General features: G+C 31.4%; 1 pseudogene; it reads right to left on the reverse strand.

Moving 5' to 3' along the window:
* Positions 1–1068: 1068 nt before the first annotated feature.
* Positions 1069–4683, reverse strand: LOC120138482 (annotated as a pseudogene).
* Positions 4684–7399: the final 2716 nt, after the last annotated feature.

Below are 7399 nucleotides of genomic sequence, written 5' to 3' on the forward strand. Positions count from 1 at the left end.
ATAGTATTTCTAAGCTAATAACTGTAACTAATAATTATTGGCAGTTGTTATATTTATACTCTTTTGCGGAGATGTGCATTTCCTACCTTGGATACCGGGAATATCTGCTTGTTCCTCTTGATGTCATTCCTAGGCGGTGGGTGGTTCTTTCTTTGTCCGTTCAATGGTGTTTGCTGCCTTGGCATCTAAATGAAAGGGTCTAATTGAATGCTTTAGATAAGTATATTGGCGATTTCTTTTTGTTCGAAAATGTTCCATGCTTATTGCACCAAAATATTGATGGTCAACATGAAAAATGGCAGATTGAGTTGAGAGCTTCATGGAAGATCATCAAAGAAGATGATGATCGCGAAATTAGAGAGAGAAGAGGGAGAACGCTTCACAGGAACCCCACGGTAGAACGGGACATCTGCCTTTTATTGTCATTGTATTCATTGTCTCGTGATAGCTTTTAATAGGGAGATCAGACATGGCAGCCGCCCGTAGGTCACCTAAAGTCATCAAAGGATCACAGTGTACTTGTCTCACTGAAAGTTTAGATATTAAAAAGGGACTAAAATTAATAGTTTAAGGATTAATCGCGAACTTACCCTTTATCTTTTAATCACTTCACTAGCTGTAGTGGCGCAGAAAGAGATGCCTCCAAAATAGAACTAAGATATATTATTGGTTTTGTTAAGATTTGCAATAAGGATGTAATATGTGAAGATTTGTGGATTAATTTTACCCATCAAATATATTCATTTATTAAAATTATAAAAATAGATAAAATATTTAATTAAAAATTTAAAGTCTTTCATTTAATTAAATTAAAATATTAAATGAAAAAAATATATACTCCATAGAAGATAAAAGCTTTTAAAGCCTTCGAAAATTTAGAATACAGAAGTTGCAGACAGCTTCAGCAAAAGGTTCATCCACTATCTTCCACAAAAAATAAAAAATAGAAAACATAAAATGAAGCTCTTCTCATCCCTTCACTAGGCAGGCAAGCTATGCTAAGGTGAGGTGAGGATGCCCATAAATAACTAAAGAATCAATCTACTAAACCAAATATACAGACAGCAATGCATCTCCAACGCTTTTCATTATTATCTTTATTATTACTATTATTATTATGATTATTGCTGTCTAGATGAAAATGCTTGAAGAAAGTAAAGTCGACATTCATCAAGCGATATTGATTGAGAAGGAGACATAGGGATGGGCGTCGGCATCACCTCCTAAACCCGCCATCGATCCACCTTCATCTTCGGTCTTCCAGTATGTACTGCATTTTTAAGGAGGATCGGATCAGTGTCAAATCAGGGAATTAATCCATAGGATATAACTTTATTAAAACAATATAAGCAACCGATTTCAGTGTGGGAAATATTTATAAGCTTCACAATAATCTTGCAACATAACATATTAACTACGTATCTTAAGGATTTGCATAGATATTTTCGAAAATGTATCATGTTCTTCGATCCATTTCAACAAAATTTCCCAGTTAACTATGCTCAGTAAGCAACTTTCCACATTTCATACCAATGAACTACTGACTTTTAAATTTATTTGGTGCACCCTACCAGGAAGTTTTGCAAAATATAGCCATGATAGCTGAGTGACTCCATGTTCACTCTGATTTCAACTTTCAACAATTTTACAACACACACACACCCCAAAAGGAAAAATAGAGAGGCCTTCTAAGCTTACCTGTTTGCACTATCACATAACCCTTCAAGGATGGTCCGCACTTTCTTCTCACCCTTCACAGATGGGGCCAAAACACATGCCTGATAATCAGTTCAAAACCAGCAGTCAGGCATGTCAAACAAATGCTGATTCACAAACAATTATGGGAATCATTTAGTAATTGTTACCAGGAAAGATGGTGGCAAACCATATCTCAGAATGCTCTCTGCAAAGATACGTACAGCACAAAAGTGCATCCAGGAGCTGAAAACCTACAAACGAGCAACATATACAGAATCCAGTTCAAAAATATAGAAAGGCTTGAGAATCTCAAAGGAAAATGAAAATGTGATACCTCTCCATAACTAGCATAGCACCATTGCAAAAGAGAGCTTCGCAAGTTATCTTGGTCTTGTACCAATTTTTCTAATTCCTGCTTTCGGTTCTCCTGTGCTTCTGGACTATATTCAAAATCACGAACCTTGTACCAAGAAACGCACCAACAGGAATATAATATCCTCTTCTAATTTTAAGATTACATACTCCATGCGTGGAATGGAAAAAAATAGCTCGAATGGAAAAAAATAGCTCAGATAGAAAACAAAAAAGCAACCATAGAATACACTCACTTGGAAGCCTCTTTCGCGTGCACTAGTTCTGAAATTGTCCGCAACACGGCCAAATAAGGTGACTGTGTAAAGAGCATATTCATTATCTTCATACAACTTCTTGGAGGACCTAGGGACCTGAAAATGCATTGCTTTGTTACACAGAATGACCTCCACATACGATTAGTTTAATAACTATATATACAAGTCTGCTGATACAACAAGTGAATGCTACAACCAGAATGAGAAATGTTTCTAAATAAGAAGCTAAAACTAACAGCTCTTTCATCAATAAAGCTGCAAACTTTATCCCAAAAATTAAATTCCATTTTTTGCATTACAAGTAATAAACTGGAATAGCTGGTCAGCATCAAAATAATTATCTCTTTCAGACTGGTGGGTCAAGGAACAGAATTGGCTGCAATAAGACATGCAGTTGAGAATTTTTGGAATCTTCATCTGGGTTCCCAAGCCTAGCATAAAGTGCACACAAAAGTTCTTCAATTGCATGTTGTATTACCACTCAATTATGTTTCTTGACCCTGATTTCCTGTTCCTTGACCTCTAGCTTGTCCAACCATGGCTTAAAAGCAAATCCAGCTATAAACCCAGGATCTAATTAGGCTTTATTGCAAAATTGGTGTGCAGGGACCCATGTGGTTTAAGGAGAAAATAGCAGTAACCGATAATTTAATTTAATAATTTGTTTAATTGGTTTAAGGCTGGAAAGAAGTTGGAACTCTAGAAAACACAGGGTTATAAAATACCTGTTGTTTCTCCCTATTAGTTCAAATAATTTAATAAGAATAATAATAATAAAGTTGTTGGTTGTAAACCTAAAGCTTATTTATACTAGGTTTTCATCCAAGTAAAATTACTAGACTTTCTTGCAAATAAAGTTTTAACCCTAGCTGTCTATCATATGTCCAATAATCAATACATAAGAAGAATGATAAAATAACATAAACACTTACAGAAAAGCTCCTGCATCAAATATGCTTCAAAAACATCACAAAAAGAACAACTGCTCTAAAAGGTAGTATTTGATATACCAACTAGCTATGAATTGACAACAAGAGTTAGAACTTTGAATCAAGAATGATATTGCTTTACCACATAGCTAGTCAATGTTTCATAACTTGACAGCCAATCCTTCTGTGAATACTTCGGAACAATTGCAAGGATAGTCACCAGGTGTTCCGAAGTAATGATATCCTCTGGCTTCACTAGATTAGACAGATCACGAACAGCCAAGCTAAAGTAGGCCGAAGTCAGACAGCTATTAAAAGCAGAACATTCTGGCATAAACAGCAATCACATTAACGCACTAGTCATACCTTCCACTCTGCTTTCGATTTATGGCATTAAGTTGCCCTCGCACATTGTTATACTCAGCAACACGAACCTAACATAATAAACAACACTTAGGATCCAAAGTTCCATTAACCTATCCCAGTTACAAACCAGTATGTATATTATAGAGGTATAGAACTACCTTGAGATCATCCTCAATCTTTGCCACTTGAGTGTGAATACCATCAACAGTTTCCCTCAAAGGGGAATTGTTGGATACTTTGCTTCATCCCAAACAAACCTGCCATCAGATCACCAAAACCAACTTGAATTAAAACACATCGTCTATACTAGTACCCTATCAGATTCATAATTAATGCCACATCCATTAATTGAAGTTAGCAATTAATTTTTTACCTGGTGAGATAAGAATCAACAGACACTCCATCAACAGTGAGAGCATTGGTTTCCAAGCCAGATACCTTCTCCAGTTCCTCGATCTGCCTCCTGATTTTGTGAGAAACTCCTTCGATAAAGGTATTTGACTGTAAATACATCGAAATCACAAAAAAAAGGAAGTAAAAGATTAAAACTCAAAACCAAAAAAAGGAATTCTCTTAATTTCATTTACTTTTGCTCTAAAAAGTGAACAGATCTAAGAAAAAACTAGAATTTGGTGAACCGAAAGCTGAAAAACAAGAAATAGAGAATGGGTTATTGAAGTAAAAAGGAGGGAAATTACTTTCAAGATATCATCACTGAGAGCAAGCAGGGAATCGAGAGTTCCAACACGGAGATTGGGTATATTGAACTGCAATAGAAAAGAGATAGAAGGATTAGAAAATCAGATCTAATTGGGGAGAGAATAATTGAGAGATAGATAGAAAGAAAGATACTCGGTAGAGAGGAGTGTCGAAGGAATGCTTGGAGATTTGATCTTGCAACTTATTCCAAAGAGTGGAGGCTGAGTTCAGAACAGGAAGAGACACCGCCCAGTATCTGCTCGCCATTGATAGATAATAAAAAGCAAAAATTTAATAGAAACAGAGAGATTAAGGGAAGACGGAGTTCAGGGTCGAAGGTCGCTCTTGTCGTGGCTACGGCAATAGGCAATGGTAAGGAAGACGGTTCGAAGGTCGCTCTTATCGTGGCTACAGCAAGAGGCAACGATGAGGAAGGATCATAAAACAAAACAAAAGGATTAATGCACTTTTTGACCCTCTAAGTTTATATGTTTGCTCAATTTATTATTTAATAATTCGGTAAATTACAAATTTAATCATTCAACTTTAATCTCTCTCCAATTTTATCTAATGAACTTTAAAAGTTTTCAATTTTCTTACTAAACTTAATACATTAGTTTTTTTATCACTCGTCGTTAAACAATTAACGGCGTTAAAACAACTTCGTTTAAAAAAATAAAATTTTCACCAAAATGACGTCATTTCGTATCTATATAACAGCCCATTTATAATACCGTTAGTGAGAAAACAATTGAGTGACCAAAAAATCGAATATATTAAGTTCAATGAAAATTTTGAAAAGATTTAAAGTATAATGAGTGAAATAGGAGAGAGAGTAAATAAACTTTACCAAATTTGTAATTTAACCTTAATAATAATTTTTCAGTACCCCCTCATATTTATAGAAGTTGAGATAAATTACATGTTAAATACATAAATTATTATTTTTGTTTTAATTTGGTACCTAAATTTATTTTTTTTCAAAACCATACGTAACATTTAGTTTAGGTTTCATTTTGGTACCCGACATTAAAATTTTAACGGCGATGTTGATATGTCATCATAAGGTAATATCACGTCATCATTGATAAAAAAAACATTACATCAACAGTTCTGTTAATTTTTTAGTAGTGGTTATTAAATTGAAATATAAATTAAATGTTAGATATATTTTTGAAAAAAATAAAGTTTGAATATCTAAACAAAACAAAAGTAATAGTTTAGATACTAAACTCGTAGTTTACCCTAAAAATTATCTATCTCTAAAATTTTAATTCATTAAAAATTAAAAATAAATAAAATTTTGACACGTACTATTTTAACTAGTTTGATAAATTATCTGTTTTTTTAAAAAAATATTTTTTTTTTCAATTTAATTTTAAATTGATCAAAATTTATATCTAAATTCTATAGTTTAATTTAGTATTTGTTGTTCATATAATATTATTTTATTAAAATTTAATATTGAATAAAAATAATATATTTAATAAAATCTTTGTTTTCTTCGTGTTAAAGAAAATATGAACTATTGAAATATAAAATAAAAATTAAATTTAAAATAAATAAATATTGTTGTCTCATATTTCTTTCTTCATACAATATTTTTAAATTTGATATTAAATTTAAAAATAAAATTAAAATTACATTAAATAGATAAAAAGTAGAATTTGATTAAATTAAAATATTGTAATATTATAAATAATTTTAATTAAATAAAAACATAAATAAAAATTAAAAACATTCCTCCTCACTCTTCATTAGCTTCTTCATTCATGTTTTCTTCCTTTATGTTTGATGCTTTGGGATGTCGGGGTGATCCATCTCTGTATGTCGTTGCCTCAATTGTTTATGCTCTTGTCATCATGCTATCACTGGTCGATCACCGTTATATTTTATTTATGATAGACATAAATGTATTTGTCATGTATGCACGTGGCAAGACATTGATGATGATATTTTATTTGACTAATGAATATATTATAGTTCTACTTTCAAATAAAAGTTTTTTTTAGAAAAAAAAAATATTGAAACTTTAATATTTGAATTTTTCATCAATAAAATTAATGTTCGAACCCAAAATTTTTAAAATAACAACAAATTCCTAAATCATTAAATCTATTTGGTTAGTCATTCAATAAGGTAATTTGAGTTGAATATGGAGCACCGAATATGTTACCAAATATCTGTTAAATTGTTTTTATCAGTTTCAATTATTTTATTTTTTTATCATCGATTTAGTGATGTTTAAATCTATCAAAATTTTAATTATATCACAATAATTATAAGGCCACATTCCCATACTTATTTCGTAAGCTTTCATTAAATATAATAATGTTTGCATGAATTTCATCTTCAAGGTTGAAATGAAATGGAGAAAGAGAAAGAGAAAGAGAAAGAGAATTTAAAAAAGAATTATGAACATGTTTTTGATATTTTGATATATCAAAAATATTAAAAAAATTAATCATTTTTCAGATTATATTATTTTCATATATTCGAATATGTAATTTCTTTTAAGATTAAAAAATTCATCTTTCGACGAAATTAGTCTAATAATGTGTGAGAAAAAATTAATTAGCTCAATAAGACAACTCAAATATTATTTTGCAATCTATAGCATTTGCTATAGTGGAAGGGGAACTTGTCATACCCTCCCTCGTAACATGTTCCTCTAAATATTAATTTAAAATGGCCACATACACCTGAGCAGTGGGCCCTAATATTAATTTATTATTTTTATTAAGATTTTTTTTTAAAAAAAAAGTTATGAATTCGTCATGATCTCATAACAAGTTCCTTAAGGTGATTGTTGGATTTTAAAAAATAGTCGTTGAATGTTCGTTTGAGATTTTAAAATTTTATCTTTTTTATTATTGAAACTTGTCGTCTCCTCATAACGGGTTCAGTGGACATCATAAATTTTCAAATATTTTTTATATATAAATAGGAGTAAGTTGTGGAGTTGGTTATATGAAAAGAGAAAAATATATATATAGATGTAGTGTTCAAGTACCCAAGATGAATCTATGAGAAAACTTTCAATTGATGTGTGATATAGTGTTTATGGATGCGCCGACT

This window comes from Hibiscus syriacus, unplaced genomic scaffold, assembly GCF_006381635.1.
Source record: "Hibiscus syriacus cultivar Baekdansim isolate YM2019G1 unplaced genomic scaffold, ASM638163v2 tig00110694_pilon, whole genome shotgun sequence".
NCBI classification, from domain to species: Eukaryota; Viridiplantae; Streptophyta; class Magnoliopsida; order Malvales; family Malvaceae; genus Hibiscus; species Hibiscus syriacus.